The following is a 21,571-nucleotide window of genomic DNA, read 5'->3' on the forward strand; positions in this document are numbered from 1 at the left end:
AAAAAAGTAAAAAACAGAATTTGTGAAAAAATGGCATTTGAAAAATACTTCCAAAGTTTGCATACACACACCCCTTGTGTGTTTGGGTCATTGGCTATTTAGAAGCAGGTACCTTGCAGCACACACAGATGAATGTACGGAGCATCTCATAAAAACCATATGCCAGGAGTGGTGTTCTTTATGTCCAGGAATACTTCTAATGCTTCCTGTTTCTCCATAAAGAAGATATATTTAGGACCTTCTTATCTGGAGACTCCCACTACATTAACAAAGTAATATTTTATAATTACAAGGGGGTAGGGGGAGCTGTCACCAGATGACTGGGTCCCATTATTGATATTTAATCTTTGGCATTGCTTTACCTTCAGAGCCCAGGTTCCTTTCCATCCAAGTGCACTTTACAGATTATTGGTAAAGAAATAATGAGACAGAGCAGTTATTTTACCATTATTGGAAAGATGAATACACATCTCTTAATTGCTGGATCTGTTTTTGAACTTCCAAGAAGTGCAGACCTGGTTTGCTTATCTTTGGTGAAAGGAATTATTGCCCTCCCACAAGAAAGTGGATATATATTTTCTTATCTTAGGTCTGCTTTTAAAGGCCCAAACAAAAAGTGCTTGAATTTCCTCACCTTGTGTTAAAGTCAGTGAGAACTGAGGGTACTTACCACCCAAGCATGGTCAGGCACTAATTTTTTTTATAAGAATAAGCCAATAAAATATTCCCTATGTAAAAATATCATTCAAAACGGTCAATGCCCTTTAAATTAAAATAGACCACTACGGGGAAATAGACACTGAAAACAAAGCCGGGGCAACAGTTACCAGTCAAGCACCATGTTCAAATGAAAAAGGCAATATTTAAAATTGTTCTACAATACCTGGGTCTCTAGGAAATGATTCGAGACTTCTTGTTGCAGCCTTGTTCCTTCCTTCTCATGAGTTTAAGCAGTGAGACTGAAGCTGGAACCAGACAGATTTCTCTTTATACTTTCCCACCCGCTACTGGCATGTAATTCAGCTGGGAGTCGACATGCCCGAGATTAATCCCATACGTTCTACTAGACATGCTTGGGCTGTGGGATGCCCAGCACGGGATTGCAGAAGTCTGCTCTTCTTGAAACATCATAATACAGTCAGACAGTCTAAGTTATAATATGAAAGCATCAAACGCCACATGTAAATCTTCAGCATACTGGCAAAAGCCCAGGCATAGTGGAGAGATGTAGTGTTTGGGAGTTATAGCAATAGATCCAAAGGTCTCTTAGTCTTTACATAGCTACTTTTGATTCCATGCCTTTGTGCTCTTGCTTATTCATATAATCACAATTCTGTGCACCAGCATAGACTGGCGTGGTGAGAATCAGAGGTATGGACATTTCAAGATTCCCCCTCATGTACGGCATGAAACCATAGAACATAGTACAGAACAGGGAGGAGACTGAATGACACCATGTTCTTCAGCAGGAACACAAAAGGAGATTCTGCAAGCCATCACGGGCATGGAAATCTTGTTTAAACTGCTAATAGATGTTAGTCAAAGGGCTAGCAGGAGAAGTGGTGTTAGAATTAGAAGGGACAGCACCTAAAAACGAATCTTCCTGGGGCTTTTGATGTTACACACAAAAATAATTCAAACCACCCTGAGACTTAGTCCAGACTCTTAGGTTCCATTTTAGGGATTAAAAACAAATTAATAGGAAAATTAGGCATTACTTTCATTCTTACATCACAGCTGTTCATACCCATAGTGTCGCAGCATTAATGCATTGTGTTGTCTTATGGGAGATCCATGTTTAAATCTTCTGATGTGGCCTTTGGATTCCTAGGTGAGAAGGTGCTGTGGCACAAAGGCTTTATTCTTCAGTGTGCAGACTCAAAATGATGAAAGCGAGGAGAAAGTTACTTGATCTGAATGGGTTTGTCCATTGCTTCCATATGGTATGAATTGGAGGACATTTTTCCTTCCTGGGGACACCTCTGTGTATATGTGGGATGCAACTGTGAATTTCTGTTGGGATAAGCAGCACTTTCCAGGTCCCTGTTTGTACAACGAAAGTAACAGTAAATGATTAACTCTATTAGCAAAAGGACTCTGCAACAGATTTTGCCTGTTCTCCTTAACCTCGGTCAATTAGATTCTGTGGGCTAAGTGGCAATCATTAATTTTCAAAAATGCTAAGGGATTATGTAATTAGCTCCTAATAAACATACTGCTAATTAAGCTGTTCAATGGTACATTTACTCTAGAGCTTAATTAGGTCTCTAAATAAATCTAGACAGAGTCTCTTCTGATGCAAGTCTGTTTTCACAGAGAGGCCCATCTTCCTGGAGCATGCCCTTACATGCAAGAGACATTTTGTCTGTAAAGAACAGTCAAAGCTTGCACAGTTGTTGGTCTGTTTTTTGCAAAATACCTTTGTAACATGAATCAGTGCATTTAAGATTCACTGAAGCTTGATGAAAGTCTCCAAGCTGTTCAATGAGAATATTTAATTTAGAATTATTCAAAATGATCCTTGCTGGAGAAATTCTAACATTCATTCACATGTTCAAACTCTTGTGCAATATGCCAAAATAGTTTTCAGTGTGTGCATTTGCATCCATCAGAAATCCATACTACAGTCTGCCCTGAAACACCAGGGATACTGAATATGGGAAAGTTTGTTTTTCTCTAGTACCTTTAAAGCTCCAGGCATCTCAAAGTGCTTTATAAAGTAGGGTGTTAAAGGTGTGGGGCATAGAGATTATGTAGCTAATCAGGTAGTGTTCTCTACAGTCACAGGGAATGTCAGTTAGGTCTCAGGATTTTCGAGTATTTTAAAAAGAAGTGCCATAAGGAACCATTAACTTTCACCTGGTCAGTGACCCAACAGAGACAGAAATGGGTGAGCATTATACATGTTCGTGTCAATTTTGAATTAAAAAACATATATTTTTAAGCTTGTCAGTTATCACTGCATCTTCTTATTTGTTGGTATAAATGGAAAGCCAAAGGCTGTGTCTCCTCGGATGGCTGCATGTCCAATGATAACCGTTAGAGCTGATCAAAACTTTTTCCCCCTCCCCCAGTTTGGTCAATCTTTTTGCAGTAAAAGTGTTAATACATCTCAGTTTCTTACAAAATACATTTTTTGCAGGACATTTTTAAAAAAAACCCCCAAATACTCAAGATTTCCTACGGATAGTAATTGGTAGTTGTCAACCATCTCTTGTATGTGTCTTCTCTGAGGCTAGTAGATGGGAGACAGGACCATAACTTTGTGCTGAGAGCCATGTTATGGGGGGGACAACTTGGCAAGACAAGACCGAGGCCCGAGGATCAGTATGGCCCCCTCAGTGCCTCACTCCATTAGTATTTAGAGGTTCATGGGTCTGCTCCTACCTCTGGGCCTGGTCCTTCACCTCAAATGGGAAAGGCTCATGATATTACATCTGGAGGCCCCACCTATGGGCCTAGCCAGGGACGTCATTAAAAATGGCACTGGCATGATACAAATGCCTGCCACATGGAGCTTACAGTACTCAGAGGGTGCCCTGCACCCTGAACACAGCTGGTGTGGGTTTCTGCCTAGACTGTTCCAACTCGAGTGAGACCTGGCAGCAGATTTAGTTTACGTTCTGCAGCTGCAACATGGGTGAAACATATTTGACCAGCAGTCCAAGATACCATACCATCCCACTTCTGGGTTGATAAGCTGCTCACATCCCCAACCACTGCATTACTCCTGTGAAAGTAACTTATTTCCCAAGTTGGTAATTGGTGCTCAAAGTGAATGCTAACAGGAAGTAGCAGCCAATTAGGAACCTAAAAGGGCCTTTCACTAGCTTTAGAGAAATTAAGTACTAATTATGGAGGTTTAAGTAGATGCCTTCTCCAGGGGCTAATTATGGCTCCATAATAAATCAGAACTTGATGTTGTGCATCTGGGGAGGGAGAAGCTCATGAAGTCTGAATGTTGTCTGCACTAGGGTAAGAAGTGAAGAATGAGGAGCTTAAAAAATTACTTCTTTAACTTTCTTCATGAAAGCTCCCCCACTGCCTTGGAGAGCAGCAGAGCTGGGGGAAGAACCTCAGTGAACAGGAAGACGTAAATGATGTCAACCCACAGGCAAGGACAATTCAGGTCAGTCAATGCTGTATTCCTAACAGAGGCTCATGTGAGCTACTTGAAACATGGGTCTTGGCAGCACTCTCACTAGCTGTATATGAAAGTCCAAGCAGGAGGGCCAGAGAGAGGAACTGTTGCATGAGCTCCAGAAAGCCAGTGGGGGCAGAATCCAAAACATTTGGGGGTAGATTGTACCTTTAGGCACAACCCTGAGCAACTGGTGGTCTAGGAGTTGCACCACCCCAGCAGTAGCCAGAGAAGGCATTGTACCACCAATGCTGCTCTGAAGTATGATTCCCTCCACCTCTCTTTTCCTGCTCGGGGGGGATCTTTTTGATGCAGGATTAAAGTTTAAGTCTGAAAACTTATGTAAAAATTTAGACCAGTGTCTATTTCAGTTTCCAATCCATGATCGAGGTGAACTGCCATTATGCTCACTTTGAACATATTCATTAAATATACCTGCATACCGTACACACAACATAGCAAACCTTTTTATCATTACGTGTCTCCCTTCTTTCTCACTGAGAATCACTTTACATTTTATCACGAAGGCAAAGGCAATGGCAAGTCAAAACAGGCACCTATTAAATAAATATTTTACTTGTCAACCTCACTTACCAAAACCTTCTGGTTTGCTAGAATGTGTCTTCTGGAGAGTTATCCAGACTATATAAAATACAAACACTGTATCAAGTGCAAATCTGTTTATAATGTACATTGATGGATTGGAGCACCATCAGTAAGTAGTGGCACTGGAATCCTAAAAATTAGAGATGGAAAAGACCTAAAAGGGTCCATGTAGCCACCTCCATGTTATGGGCAAGGGTCAAAGCTGTGCAGGTTTCTTGAAACAAAGATGCATGATTTAGTAAACTTACTCATAGGCTACATAATAGGTCTGAAGGGGCTAATTTGAGGCTAATATCCATCTACAAAAGGACAGTGTATAAACTCCGTGTCAATTGAAAGGTTTTAATCCCTCACTTTTTGAAAATTAGGAATTTTAAATAGCTCAGGAGTCTGGAATATGTGATCGGCTGAGATTGGGATAATTTATATGTTCTTCCCCCTCTAGGGATGAGAACACATTCCAAACCTAACACTGTAATACAGAGCACACCCAGCAATACACAAGAGCCTACAATTGTAATACATTTATATGAAAGAGTCACCCGTCAACTTGCATTCATTCAAACCACCACTAATAATTATATGGATTAGTGCCTAGTTAAACCACTTTGACACATCTTCCTTTTGTTAAGGGGAATCTGCAGACATTTTGCTAAATGCAGCATGTAGATCGGCACCTGTGAAGAGACTGCATATGCCTTTGAAGACAGAAATTACCTGACAGCCATATTTCAATGTCACCAAGCCTATTTATTTCTTCCTTCCCTAGGGAGAGCGAACCTCCAACCCACTATTTGAAACTGACCTCTACCCTTATCACATTGACACCAGCAAGATGATACCTCTCAACATTATGGTTACAATACTAGCATTCAGACACAGTACCGGTTTTTGCAATTTATTGAAATGTCAGAAACATAGTTAGGATTTGAGTTATATTCCTGACTCTGCTATTGAATGCAACATTGGGAGAGTCACTTCTCCTATCTGATTTTTTTTTAAAAAGCGATAACACATAGATGATGCAAAACCTAACGATCAGACATTTTGGGATCCCTGTAGGAAAGGTTGCACTGAAGTGCAAACTACTATTGTCTGGTGAAGAGACTGTTTTGAATTATGTTGTGGCCTTATACATGACTGGATGCTCTGTCAGCAGGAGGACTTGGTATCTGCCTCTCAGGATATTCTCTTTTTCCTTTGCTGATTCAGAACAAATTCATCCTGCTAGATGCTGCATGCTCCATTGACAAAAGTTTTAAATAATAAAAACCCTTAAAAACCAAAACAACCCCATCCTCACCTGCAACATTTCATTGTTTCCTTAGGGTGACCGGTTCTTCTCACTTCATGAAGTTTTAGATAGAGCAGTGAATCAGTAGTTTCTTTCTACAATCTCTCACTTTAAAACTTCAGAAAACACAAAAACTTGTATGTAACATTAGCGGTGTCTGTATGCAACAGATGACTTAGTCTTTAGAGCCCTGGCCCAGATCACGTGGCTGGAGCCAGGAAATGAGTTTTCAGACCCCAACTCACTATTTCCCTGCATCTTTATACCAATGGAAAGTGGAGGGAGAGTGGATTTTAAAAGGTAGCATTCAGATTTGGTAGCACATTGAACTGGCGTAAATGACAACACAAGGTGCAAGGCAGTCACGAATCAGGCCCTCTCAATTTCTTGTTAGCACTGTACGTCAGATACTTATTACACAGGGCATCTTAAATTTCAAGGGCTTCCCTGAAAACAAATATCCCTGTAACATTATCAGCTCCAAATAAAAAGGAAAGGAGGACTTGTGGCACCTTAGAGACTAACAAATTTATCTGAGCATAAGCTTTCGTGAGCCACAGCTCACTTCATCGGATGCATGCAGTGGAAAATACAGTGGGGAGATATATATACACACAGAGAACATGAAACAATGGGTGTTAGCTCACCTTACCTGATCACTCTCGTTACAGTATGTATGGTGAGCTATTACCAGCAGGAGAGCGGGGGAGGAACCTTTTGTAGTGACAATCAAAGTGGGCCATTTCCAGCAGTTGACAAGAATGTCTGAGGAACGGCGGGGGGGGGGGGGGGGCGCATGGGGAAATATATAGTTTTATTTTGTGTAATGACCCATCCGCTCCCAGTCTTTATTCAAGCCTAAGTTAAATTGTATCCAGTTTGCAAATTAATTCCAATTCAGCAGTCTCTTGTTGGAGTCTGTTTTTGGCAATTCTTCAATAAAAAATCTTCACTTTTTAGGTCTGTAATTCAGTGACCAAAGAGATTGAAGTGTTCTCTGACTGGTTTTTGAACGTTATAATTCTTGATGTCTGATTTGTGTCCATTTATTATTCTTGTACGTAGAGACTGTCCAGTTTGGCCAATGTACATGGCAGAGGGGCATTGCTGGCACATGATGGCATATATCACATTGGTAGATGTGCAGGTGAACAAGCCTCTGATAGTGTGGCTGATGTGATTAGGCCCTGTGATGGTGTCCCCTGAATAGATATGTGGACAGAGTTGGCATTCAAAAACCAGTTGGAGAACACTCTTGTTACAGTGTGTATGGTAACACCCATTGTTTCATGTTCTCTGTGTATATAAATCTCCCCACTGTATTTTCCACTGAATGCATCCGATGAAGTGAGCTGTAGCTCACGAAAGCTTATGCTCAAATAAATTGGTTAGTCTCTAAGGTGCCACAAGTCCTCCTTTTCTTTTTGCGAATACAGACTAACACGGCTGCTACCTCTGAAAACAGCTCCACATAAGACAACATAAAAGGGGACCAATAAGAATAAGCAACTGATAGCAATTGCTAGCACAACAGAAACATAATAGGCTACGCCTGATCCTATGCAAATCCTTTTTTACCTTTCTGCCAAAGTATGTTCAAGAAAAGAAGGGGTGGAGGGGAAGGTACAGCTGTTTTCCAGTATTTATGTTTAACTGTGGCCACAGAGTCTCCCACTGGGAGCAGCAGGGTGTTGATTAAGAAACAAGCAGGAATTACATTGGAGACCGTTAGAACTTTTCCATGACGGCTCCAGATAGGTTGTGGCAGCGAATTCACTCAAGAACGTGTGCTGCTGTATTTGGGTTTTGCAAGCTCAATCAGGATGATGGGAATTAGGGGTTAACAATGTGCAGCTGATCATATGGCTGTACCCACAGCATTTACTCTGAAGGACACACGGTTTGGGCTGCAAACTGTACTGGCCTCTGTCAACATGCAGAATTTTCATTGTTGTCATGGCTAGTCTAACAATGATTATTATACTTGCTACTGCTATGCTCATTGCAAGAGGCTGTTATAATGTTCTGGCTGCTAACAAATGGACAGGCTCTGGTTTGCAAGAGTAACATGACCGAATGAAATTATTCTTGTTATCCCTTACCCAAGAGGGAGATATTAATAAGAGACGTTCAGATACAAGATTAAAAATGTGAACCATTAGCGAGAGAGAACAAGACTGGTCTGATGGTTATGGTATTGGACTCCGATTCAGGTGAGGCAGATTCTGTTCCCAGCTCTGCAAGACATTTACTCTGAGTAAAAAGTAGATAACTTGTCAGCAAGTTAAAGAAGTATGGGCTGGATGAATACGCTATAAGGTGGGTAGAAAGCTGGCTAGATTGTCAGGCTCAACAGGTAGTGATCAATGGCTCCATGTCTAGTTGGCAGCCGGTGTCAAGTGGAGTGCCCCAGGGGTCGGTTCTGGGGCCGGTTTTGTTCAATATCTTCATAAATGATCTGGAGGATGGTGTGGATTGCACTCTCAGCAAATTTGCGGATGATACTAAACTGGGAGGAGTGGTAGATACGCTGGAGGGAAGGGATAGGATACAGAGGGACCTAGACAAATTGGAGGATTGGGCCAAAAGAAATCTGATGAGGTTCAATAAGGATAAGTGCAGGGTCCTGCACTTAGGACGGAAGAACCCAATGCACTGCTACAGACTAGGGACCGAACGGCTAGGCAGCAGTTCTGCGGAAAAGGACCTAGGGGTGACAGTGGACGAGAAGCTGGATATGAGTCAGCAGCGTGCCCTTGTTGCCAAGAAGGCCAATGGCATTTTGGGATGTATAAGTAGGGGCATAGCGAGCAGATCGAGGGACGTGATCGTTCCCCTCTATTTGACATTGGTGAGGCCTCATCTGGAGTACTGTGTCCAGTTTTGGGCCCCACACTACAAGGACGTGGAAAAATTGGAGAGAGTCCAGCGAAGGGCAACAAAAATGATTAGGGGTCTGGAACACATGACTTATGAGGAGAGGCTGAGGGAACTGGGATTGTTTAGTCTGCAGAAGAGAAGAATGAGGGGGGATTTGATAGCTACTTTCAACTACCTGAGAGGTGGTTCCAAGGAGGATGGTTCTAGACTATTCTCAGTGGTAGAAGAGGACAGGACAAGGAGTAATGGTCTCAAGTTGCAGTGGGGGAGGTTTAGGTTGGATATTAGGCAAAACTTTTTCATCAAGAGGGTGGTGAAACACTGGAATGCGTTACCTAGGGAGGTGGTAGAATCTCCTTCCTTGGAAGTTTTTAAGGTCAGGCTTGACAAAGCCCTGGCTGGGATGATTTAATTGGGGACTGGTCCTGCTTTGAGCAGGGGGTTGGACTAGATGACCTCCTGAGGTCCCTTCCAACCCTGATATTCTATGAGATTTCACAAATTGGGATGCTGATAATGCTTCTGTCATACACAGGAGTGTTGGGAGGATGATCTTGTTTGTGGGATATTTACATATTTGTGAGCTGCAATGGTGGGAAATTATTAAAAAAACAAAACCCACACACCATTATAAGGTCAAGTGTAGGCAAAGCTGTAGATAAAAGCGAAGAGTAGCAAAAGGAAAACTGACTGAGCTACAGTTGGATGAACCCCCGACAACAGAATACAAACTGAGTCAGAAAGCCAAAGATAAAAATACCGACACATATCTGTATTTGGCTAACAATGCATTCTATTACCTGGACAAAGCTACAGGCTGTTGAAAAGTAAATAACTTTAGTTTTGGTTCAAGTCTAAACACACACAGTGTTGCACATCTTTCCCTATGATTTTTCTCAGATTCTTTCAATGGGTGTAGGATGAATTAATTCTTAAAACAGATGTCCTCAAAGCTTGTGAAGTGGCTCTGAATCCAATTGCAAGCTACATTCATCTATCAAATCCAGTCAGTAGTGTGATGATTTCTTAGCAGTTTGGCATACCCATGACCTTCGTACCGGTGAGATTGCTTGGTCTGTTACTCCCCCACATGGATGCATGAGAAATTTCAACCCAGTTGTCATTCTGAAAGGAGTTTATTCTGAGAAATATTAAATATTAGAGCCTAATCCACACATGCCTTTGAATATGGCGTTTACACAGAAGAATATTTCAGTCCAGAGACTAGTTTTGTCAGCTTGTTCTACAATTCAGCAGGAAAGTTACAGATCAGCAACCTGACCTCCAGTATAATATAGACCACGGAATGTCTCCAACTTAATTCCTTTTGAACTAGAACATATCTTTTATAAAAAAAACCCATCAAATATTGATTTAAAAATTGCCAGTGATGGAGAACCCACCACGACCCTGGATAAATTGTTCCAGTGGTTAATTACCATCACCATTAAAAAACTACACCTTATGTTGCAATTATAACTATTTTTACCTTTATATGTAGTCTTGGAAGGATGAGATTTTTAATCAGTAAATGCTGGTAAACATAATTTCATGACAAACGTATTTCTATTGATAATTACTGAAATTTACAGATTGGTAAAAAGAAAAATGCTGCTTGTGAAATTATACTTGGTTTAAGAATATTTACTTGGTATATTTTGACATGCAATGGCGACAATTTGTATTTTGACAATTATAAAGCTTTAATTTTTTGAATCTCAACATCTACTGTCATTAAATAATTACCCTACCCCCTCTATTGTCTGATCCCACCCCATAATTTCCAGCAACTGTGAAAATTTAAATAGATAAAAATTGGAAAAAAAGTTTAAAAATAATCAAGATTATCCAACTAAATTATAAAAATTAAATAAAAATTTAATTCTCCTAAGTCAATGTATATGGCCTCCCACATTCCAAGGGAGCCTAAAGTCCCTTGATGCATCACATATGCTAACATAACAGAAACACCTTGCTTGCTTCTGAAATGCAGCCACCTCTGGGGCAGGTCACAGAAGCTGCTTAAGAATGCACTGCAACACTACAAAGTAGTTTAACTTTTAAGTTATTCTTCACATCCTTTCCTAAACTGTACAAGGAATTTAAAAGGAGATAGAAAATATTTAGCCAACTTGGAATTTTGGCAGGACCCAGGGATTAAAAGCATTAACACTTGTGAGATCAGGGAAAGGGCTTTGGTTTTTTTTAAGCTTTTTTGTTTAGTGATCACAAGTAAACAAGTTCTCGGTTTTATATGAGCTCTGGGAGACTTCTATCATTCAGTTCAAGTAGTCAAAACATCCCAATAGGTGGTGAGACAACTCACGTGATGAGTGAGTTTGTTTGTTTTTCAGTGGCTTGCTGAAAACTAGAAGATACATAACGAAGTATTTCATAAGCAACTACAGAGTCCATCAGTCTGCATGTGAGATTGCTTATGAAACCCAGTTCTGCCTGTAATTACAAACTGGACTTTAGTACCCTGGACTTAAAGCTCTGGGAACATTACCGCTGCATCTAGTTGACCATCAGCTCTTGTGAGTCCTTCACTTTATTTGGCTCCCGGGTGAGCCAAGAACATAGACATATAGGAATATTTTCCAAGGTAGCATCTTATACAAAAATTCATTGGGCAGTTTTGGGGCTCAGATAATCCTCTGTCTCCATAGTTATTAGAGAGACAAGGTGGGTGAGGTAATATCTTTTATTGGACCAACTTCTGTTGGTCACCAACCTTGCCTCTGTAGTATCTCTAATATCTAGTACTGTATCCTGGGACCAACATGGCTACATCAATACTGCATGCATCCATAGTTATTGATAGATGTAAGTAATAATTCAGAATCTCTCTTCTCTAACTATTTGGGGATTGTTATATTATACTTGCTGACAGTTAATACATCTTCTAGAGCTTAAGGAGTACATCCCAGTCTGTTTAAATTATCTTTTCACCATACTGTTTAAATAGAATGTTATCCTTAAGAGCAGTGAGTCAGCTTTAGACGAACTATACAGTTACTTATAGCATCCTTAAATCAACACCTCTTACTTTCCTGCAATAAGCTTCCTTCCTATAAAATTTGACAACATACAAGACAGGTAACTGTACACGTTAAGGTGACCTGACAGTCCCTTAAATTACATTGTGTAGGAGGATAATGGAGACTGACATCTTAAATATTTTTCCCTTTGAAAACGCAGGCTTTGTAAGCAGCTTAGAAAATATGGATAGAACAACTGAATGTGGACAGGAGAAATGATAAAAGCAGGTGCTGAATGTCACTGGGATTTCTATACACAGGGAAGTGAAACATCAGAACTTAGTGTTGTTGGCTAGAGAATACAAACCACAATGCACAAGAGCATTGCAGTACAATGGAAAAATAGTTCATTTAAATGATGAATTTCAGCTGTTATTTAGAATAGTTAAAGGAGGACACTGGTGGTAAGTTGCTTTTCATTGTGGCTAAAGACGCTGTAACAGACAAGATCCACTTAAGAACGTAATGGTCGTATCTGGTGTTGCCCGTGAACTCAGCAATGCTGAGTACAGATTGTCCTGCTTTTCTAACAGCAGAGGATCCTCCCACTTGAGCTCAAGGGAGAATCTCCATTAGCTTTCAGTAGTATAAAGCTTCTGACACACAGCTGATCAGTTAGAGGATAATAGTACTCCACCACCCCCACGAGCCAATACATGACATCTATTTAGATGCAGTTTAACTGTCAGGATCATGCGGCACTCACAAGATTTCAGTTCCATTTTCACATCAGTGTAACAAATCCATGGACTATCTAGAACTTTTCCATTGTCACTTTGCTGCACAAACCATGGGCAAATGGGGCTGCAGATTGGCAGGGAATCCTCTCCTCCTGCTGCTAAAAGCACAGAGCCCTTCATCCTGTGCTGAAGGAGAATCCCTGTGACACACAGCTGAACAATTCTGAATCTAGAGGGCAGTAGCAGAGGACACAAAGCTCACATGCTACATGCAACAGGTGCAAGAGCAATGCTTTTAGAATCTGGAACTCACTCAGTTTACCAATCAAGTGTACAAAGGCATCTTGAGGTTTAGTTCTAAAACTAAGCAAATGCTCCCACTGATGAAGTGGGCATGGAGATATTTCAGAATCAGTTTTCCACTCCCCAGTATTCTGAGGTTTACCAGAACTTTCTTTTGGCAAGGCTAGCAGTAAGCGAATTACACCGCCTTTAATTTAATTTACAAGTATGAAAATAAAAAACCAAGAGTTAGGGTGGTTCACGGAAGTTGATAAATCCATCCTCTTTCCTGCAACTTTTCATGATCAAGGCCTGAATTTCAACAAGGCCTGCTAACAGCATTGCCAAGTGCTATAACTTCTGAGTAGTTGAGATTTATACGGATAGGTTCCCTAAGAGGGTCACCTCCTTCCTCATAAAAGCTGCACATCAGTGCTGAGATGCCAAATTCTGCCTTACTCTGATTTATTATTGGAGTCATTTCTTGCCACTGAATTCCACCCAGAATAAAATCAGTTTATTATTTATATTGCAAAAGTATAGGAATCGCTTTCAAGTGTCCATTCTGAGAAGGCTGGCATTGGGGAAGAGAGGCAATATATGCCGATCCTCCTTATCAAGGTGCAAGGTACAAAAAGAGGGGGACTGTCTGTGATGCCACCTTCAAGGGAGAAAAATCAGAAGCGGGTGTATTATTTATAGCCAAGAAGTTGCTTAGGATTCTGATCCTTGTGGATGGAATAATAAAAAAGCCAGAGATATACCCTATTCGCTGCAAATACTCTCAATATAAAAAGTGTTCTCAGAACATAGTGAAAAATTTAGTATATTTTTTCCTGTAATATTAAAGTCAATTTCTGTGTTTTGAGTTCCACAAGTTGCAACAGGTTCCTCCTACTCACACAACTAAAAGCAAAACAAGGCCGAAACCACAATCTCTTACTCAGATTTGTTCTAAAATCATGCAGAAGTAAAAATTTTGCCTGAGTCTGACCCGAACCTTAACCTGACTTAGGTTCAAACAACCTTTAGCTAATTTTAATGGTAAGGTTCATGAACCTTGACAACCTGGGTCGGAGTGTTTGTGCAAGTGAGTCGCATGTGGTTTTAATGTGAACATTTTGCACCACTCCAACCCATTTATTTATTTTTATGACTCAGTCCTCTCCTTTTGGAGTATATTGTAAAAATAAACCTTGATAGAGACTCAAAGATTATTGTAACTGGAGATAGGTATGGGATTCAGGGCTTGATAAAGCAGAAGACTCTGGCTGGGTTTGTTGGGCAAAGATAGTATAGAATGGAAGAGGAAGGCCTCTGAAGGGTTAACTTGATATGAACTAATGAATTTTAGAGAGGATATTTAGTGTAACATTCACATTTTATTTCAATATACAATCGTGAATAGTCAAGAACAGAATGACAAACACAACACACTGAAATGTCAGACTCTACCTTTACTTGGCAGTTTCTCATTTCATATTACTTGTCTATCCTTGTTCTATATTTTTTTTAAAAAAATCCACAACCCACAAAGCAAAAAACCCACTGCCAGTATAATAATCCAAACAAACAACATTCAGGCATATTTCACATTGACAAGGAAGATGGCAGGCTACCTACTGGGTGAGCAAATGAGGATCAGCTCCTACAGATGAACCTTTAGAGACTTCCGCAAATGAAATTTCCACGTCTCTCACGAGACTGAAATCTCTTTCCCTATCACATTACTAGTTTATCCTCTGGCTCTAGTGCTTCCTATTTATTTTTTTCTAATAAAATAAATTTATGTTTTATTGAGTTGAGTCTTTTCATCCAACAGTATCTCTTTCATCACCTCTGCTTAAATTATTGCCAAATATTCTTCATCATCTGCAGTGAGTTGTAGAAATTTAGATTCTAATAAATAAAGAGCTCATTATTTATTACATATAATTTGCCCATTCTTCATAAAGCTGAGATTGGATAAGACATTAGTCATACTTAACATACAAACTTGGGCAGATGCATCATTTATGCAGAAGAATATTTTCTCTTAGCACTATGATTAGTTAACCTTGCTAGAAGTAGTGTACATCAGATTATAAAATTCATTGATATGAAAGATGGTTTTTAATATGTTCTTGTTAAGGGAATGACACATGAAATGGCATATCACTAATCAAAGTGCTCTAATGGGATGGAGTTCAGGCTGTCTAGGATGTCAAAGTGACTAGAATTGTGGTATGCTTTGTGGTTATTGCTGTATTATAATGTTATATCAAATGACAGCTTCTGCTGTGATCAGTGTTCGGGCCGGATACAAAACCCCATTTGCAGTGGATGGAAAGATTCTCTTTAATTTCAGTGAGGTTTGGCTCAGACCCTAAGCTCTTAAATAAATTAAGCAGGATCAGACTAGGTCAATACTTGAATCAAAGACCTTTAAAGGAATGTTTAAATGCAAAAGGAAGTGCTCTGTGTACACTAGATGGTATTCTTTCCTCTGATTCAGTACTAGATCTGGAACCTTGCAAGGTGTTAAGGAGCACCACGTTTCTGAAGGCTACATCCTTCAGGTGACATATCATCCTTGAAAGATTTATTGATACTGCATATTAGTTAAAAGAACAGGCGTACTTGTGGCACCATTAGTTGGAGTTTGGCCAGGGCATTGACTCAGGTAATTATCTTCTGCCTACCAAAACGGTCTTCTCCAGTTATGGATGTGTCTACACAGACAAGACAAACCTGTGGCTGTTTCAATGCGGTGTAGACTTCCAAGCTCGGGCTGCAGCTGGAGCTTTGGGACCCTCCCACTTCAGAGGGTCCTACAGCCCAGGCTCCAGCCCGAGTTGGAAGTCTACACCACAATTAAATAGCCCCGCAGCCCAAGCCCAAGCCCCACAAGCCTGAGTTAGCTGGCCCAGGCCAGCTACGGGTGTCTAGTTGCTGTATAGGCATACCCTGGTATTCTTCACTTCCTGTCCCAAACCAGTGTGTAATGTTGTTGTGCTTTGCTAAATAGTTACTGTATTTCACGTGAGAAGTGGCTGCATGCCAGTGCATTAATCTCCACTATTATCAGGCTAGCACCTTTTAGCTGGCCCTAAATTAATTACTCTTCTTTTTAGTTTTCTTATTTCAGATGCAACATAAGTAGAGACATCTGGCAGGTGCCAGCGGGTTACTTTTGCCTGAAATCTAGTGAAACTCTAACCAGATTCTTGACATTGCGCACTACTTATTCTCCATATAAATCGAACTTCCACAGGTACTGTATAATTTCTGGAGCAATCTTTTACATTAGACTCGATAAAAATTTTGTTGAGTTACAAAACAGTGGCGGATTTAGAGTTAGTGGGGCCCTTTGCACAGCTTCATTTTCTGCCCTCCCCCCCCCCGACCCAGCCAAGAAAAAGAACATTCTCTCCGATCTCCCCCATCCCTGTTTTTCATTCTTTTTTCCTTCATCCTCCTCCTATATTATAAGTAATAGGAAGTAAATGAAAATAAAGTGAGGTACCTCGATTGTTTTTGTAGTTGAACTTTTTTTTTCCCAGAGACCACTTGAAATTGCCAAGGGTCAAGGCAGACCTCTTAATGATCTTTCCAAATATTGTTTGTACCGTTAGCGGACGATTGTAAAGTGCTTTGGATAAGAACGCCTAATAAAAAAAACTTTAAAAAACCCATTGGGGTGTGGGGTCTGGCCAGGAGTTAGGGTGCAGGAGTGGGCAGGGGGTTGGGGTGCGGGGTCTGGCGAGGAGTTAGGGTGTGGGAGTGGGCAGGGGGTTGGGGTGCGGGGTCTGGCGAGGAGTTAGGGTGTGGGAGGGGGCTCAGGGTTGGGGTGTGGGGTCTAGGAGGGAGTTAGGGTGCAGGAGTGGGCAGGGGTGCGGGGTCTGGCCAGGAGTTAGGGTGCGGGAGGGGGCAGGGGGTTGGGGTGCAGGGTCTGGCCAGGAGTTAGGGTGCGGGAGGGGGTTGGGGTGCAGGAGCGGGCAGGGGTGCAGGGTCTGGCCAGGAGTTAGGGTGCAGGAGCGGACTCACAGCTGGGGCAGAGGTTTGGGGTGTGGAGCGCTTACCTGGGGCAGCTTCTGTTTGGTGCAAGGGGTGCAGGTGGGGATGGGGGGTGTAGGAGCTCCTGTTTGGTGCTCAGGGTAGGGGTGGGCATGGGGGGTTGCAGGAGTCAGGGAGGTCAGGGGGCTAGGGTGCGTGGGGGGGTGCAGAGTCAGGGCTGGGGTTGTTTGGGGGTGCAGGAGTGAGGGCAGGGGGCGGCTCAGGGCAGGGGACTGGGGTGTGTCTGTGTAGGGGGCAGCGCATGGGAGCGGGGGAGCTGGGGCAGTCCTGGCCGCTGGGTCACCTTACCTGGCTGGCTGGCGGATGCGTCCCTGCCCCGCTGCTGCCGCTCCCTGCCCCTGGCCTTTTCCCGGGGTCCGCACCTGCGCTGCCCGGCGCCCCCAGCCGGCCCCTCACCTGGCCGCCAGCGCCAGCCAGCAGCCGGAGCCCGGCTCACCGCCCGGCACAGCGCACCCCATGCGGCGCCTCCAGCGCGGCTCGCTCCCTGCTCTCCCCCGCGGCGGGTGCCGGGCTGCCCGGCCCGGGGTCCCCTGTAGCTGGGGAGGCCCGTGCCAGGGCACTGTGTTTCACTGTAGATCCGCCTCTGGTTACAAAATATGTACCCCCCCCCCCCCCCGGCCAACACTTCGCCTTAGAACTGTTACTACCGTCAGAAAAGAGAAGAAGAAAGGGTGGAGGTTCTCATTTTGCCATGGGAATATGGTTGATCCATGGCACCAGCTATGCCCCCCCGATACAGTCCCTCTGCCTATATAACCGGCTAGTCTGGCTTGCAAGGCATTCAGATCAGACTCCCACAAGTATTTAAACATTCAAACAACGCCACGTTTATCTGCTATAGCTCATTTGTAAATTATTTTTGTTTCAAGATTCATTCTTTGCCATCCCACACCATCAAGAACGCTCTCTTAGGAAAAAGCCTTTTCCACCATCTGACAGAAAAAGAAAAAGAAAAAAACAGACTCCTTTTCTCAAGCCACAGAATTTCTAGGTGTTTATTACCGGCCTTTCATTCCTTCTCCTGAATGATCCTTTCCCAGCAACAGATGGGATGCCAATTTATTTTTAGCATTTTGTTTGTTTTGACTGAGCCTTAAAGCAAGTGTCCTGCATTTAAGCTCTATGACTACCTTGGAGGCTAAGAAGTTAGGCTCAGAGCTCTGCACAAGCATCTTCATGAGTGAGTAAGTAAGGAAGTAAGTGTGTGTTGGGTAGTGAGAGAGTAATAATAAATATCCTTGGCAAAGTGCAACTGAGGCAGACTACTCCTGGTACTTAGCAGTAGTTATATTATACTGCTGCTATTCTGCACTTCTATAGCACAATCCTCAAGGAATCTGAAATGTTAACTGACATCTCTGTGAATTAGTTATTATCCTGTTTTACAGGAGGGAAAACAACAACAAAGAGGGGAAGGGACTTGACTGCTATCACAAAGCAACTCAGAGGAAGCCTGAAGGCCTGACTTCTGGTCCAGAGTCTAACTGCTAGGCAACACTCCTTCCCACTAACTAGTGGAAAATGACAACTCATGGGAACTAGGAAAGGATGCATACTCTGTGCATGAACGGAATGTTGTGGTAATTTTTCCTCACATTACAAGTTCCCTGCAGCTTGTGGGTGTTCAGACCCAGGCTTTTTTTTCAGACTAATGTCAAGGTAAAATAAAATTCTTCCTGAACTAAAACAAGAACCTTGAGTTGCTCTTGTTAATTTGAGCAAGACACCCAGAAATGATTTTGAGTAACAAGTCAGTCTGCCTCTCATGGTACTTTCCTGGGCCTCAGTTTTTAGTTGGAAAAGCAGTTTGCACATGGTGACCCTTTTTTACTCTGAAACACTGAGCCCCTGTGGAGCTTCCACATGTCAGCTGTCAAACACATGCGCTTGTGCAAATGGAAAATAAAGTTCAATTAACTTTCATTTTAAATTCTCACTCATCTCTTCACTTCCTGCTTTGCCCTTTCAGATTCCGGTTTATTTGTATGGGGACGATACACATGCTTGTAGTTGTTCAGACACTTGGCTAGGCCTACCCTAACAAACCTGTATTTTCTCCTTGCTCCTTCCTGATTTAAAATGTTGCTTTCATGATTAGCTCCCTTTTTAAACCCAGCTGTGAATCTGTCTGAGCTCTCACTTATTATGACTGAGCTATCCAGATTCATTCAGGTTTTGGCTTTAACTCATAGGTACCAAATAAGAAACATTAATTTGCATCACATTTAGTACACCCCATTGTGCATGGCCTTATTAAATGTTTGGAAAGTGTTGTTCTTGTTAAATATATTATGACTTGAAAATAGAAGAAATGTTCTCCTCGGCTTTATGCCATCCATGGAAGGCCTAGGGCAAGGCAGAGCTGTGCTAAGGGAAGAGCTTGTGCTACTAAAAGTCTACATTTTACAAACACTTCAGATGAAACAAACAAACAAAAAACACCTTTCCCAGTATTTGGCATTATATTTCTAATATATCTGACTTACAATAACTAAGACTAAAGCAGCAGAAACAGGTCAAACTTTTTACTATACACTATCATGAGCACTAAAAGAAAATGTGTGCAGGTGAATTCCTTCTTAATTAGCAGGAGTCCTTTTATTCCTCCCTAAATTGACTCAACATGGATCACCTGTGCCATCAGCTATAAGCCTGCACTGCCACTTTCACCTATTCTGAACAGGGTGTCTTTTAGCCATTCCACCTAAAGTATCCAGTGAAGTTCTACCCACCTTCTACTTTTTATTCAGTTCTGAGCATGACTGTATTCCATCCTAACAATAAAGGGAACAAAACCTCTGGGTTAGGGGGATTGGCTAGTAACTGAGGCTAGATTCGTAAGGGGATTTTAGTGCAACTTTTCTACTTTACATAAATACTTAAATAGTCCCTGGTCCAGAGAGTGTGAGATTGACCTTATAGCTGGGTGGTTAGGTAGGGTGACCAGATAGCAAGTGTGAAAAACTGGGACACTTTTTGTTTGTGGGGACAGGAGAGAGTCTGGTTGCATATATAAGACAAAGCCCCTAGTATTAGGGCCTTCCCCATAATATTGAAATGTCTGGTCATCCTATGACGAGGGCACTCACATGAAAAGTGGAAGGTTTGGGTTCCTGTCCACCTTCCCAAGTAATAGTTAATTAATTGTCCATAGGGGGGCAGCTTCAAGAGACTGAGAAATACCCCTCCAGAATACCTTATACCCAGTGGTTAGAGCACTTGCATAGGAAATGGGAGGCCTGGTCCCACCTCTGTTGGGTCAGGGAGGAAAGAGAGCATCTGAGAATGACTTTGCAGTCTAGAAGTTTGAGCTCCCATCTTGGGGCTGGGAGACCGAGGGTCCAGCCCCACAGCTCTTTCATTATACAGCCACTGAGGAACACTTTCAACAGGAGAGACTGTGGGAGTCCCACATGAGACTAAGCCAAAGCTCCATAGTTAATGTACTCACCCTTGTTGAAATTCTTTTTCCTCACCAATGAAAGGGGGGAATTGAACCTGAATCTCCCAGCACTGCAGGCAAGTGGTTCAACCATTGGGCTTAAAGTTATAAGATGGGCTCCTCCTCCAGCTGTGTTTCATGGAGTGGGGCGGGACTTAACTCATTCCCTGAAGTGGCTTATGCACCTAGGACACCTGACTCCAGCAGATGAGCTTCTATTTGTGGATGGCTAAAACAGAATTAGGCGCCTTCCTGCAGTCAGCCTATCACTAAGAGAGGGACAGGGCTTAGCAACCTCCCCTATAGCTAATGTCTCCCATTGGCTAGCTTAGGTGGCTAGCGTTGTTAGGCGTCTATCTCTCCCCATTCATCATACAGAGAGCCTAGGCCTGGAACATGGCTCTCTGGATAGTAGTGTTGTTCCTGTGATTTTCTAGGCACTTAGAAGGTAGGTGTTGTGACACTCAGTATTGCAATGTTTAAGTCCCCTTTGTGAATGCTAGGAAAGCCTAAATATTAGGCTTGGGGAATAAAATGGTAGTTAGGTATATAAGTACCGCTTGTGAATTTAGCCCTTAGTCACCTTTTTCAGTCTGTTATTATAATAATAATAATAATAATTAATTTAATAATATTTTCCCCTCCAGTTCTCTTTTACCTATTTAGCCTGTTCAGTTCTATGTCAGAACGGTGCTTTGGAGACATAAACATGTACAGCTCTTTGTGGAACATTAGTCAGCACACACAAGCTTTTCCCTCTTTAATGGCTTTTAATAATTAATCTAATGGAGAAGCTTTGATTGGATTCTTCACTCAGAGGGTTAATTAGGTATTTCTAAATAAGTTACAAAATTGGGTTTTTTGGACTCAATTCCTTTTTCTTTACCCCAACTATAATACTCAGTTCTCTGGAAAGCTCTTGTTTGAGAATTGACTGGAGGTAATTATTCCAGACAATTAAGAGCACTAAGCAAAGTAATTTAATTTTCTTTCCCTCCCATCTCTTCCCCCCCGCCAAGAAATGTGAAAGTCTGTGTACCACACTATTGATAACCCCCCCTTTTAAAAGGTTAAGTTGGTGAAGTATTCTATTAAATTAGGAATGCCGAGAATCAAGTGAAATCCAGTAAAGACATCTAGCAGAGCAAT

Source organism: Natator depressus, chromosome 21 (assembly GCF_965152275.1).
Source record: "Natator depressus isolate rNatDep1 chromosome 21, rNatDep2.hap1, whole genome shotgun sequence".
NCBI classification, from domain to species: domain Eukaryota; kingdom Metazoa; phylum Chordata; order Testudines; family Cheloniidae; genus Natator; species Natator depressus.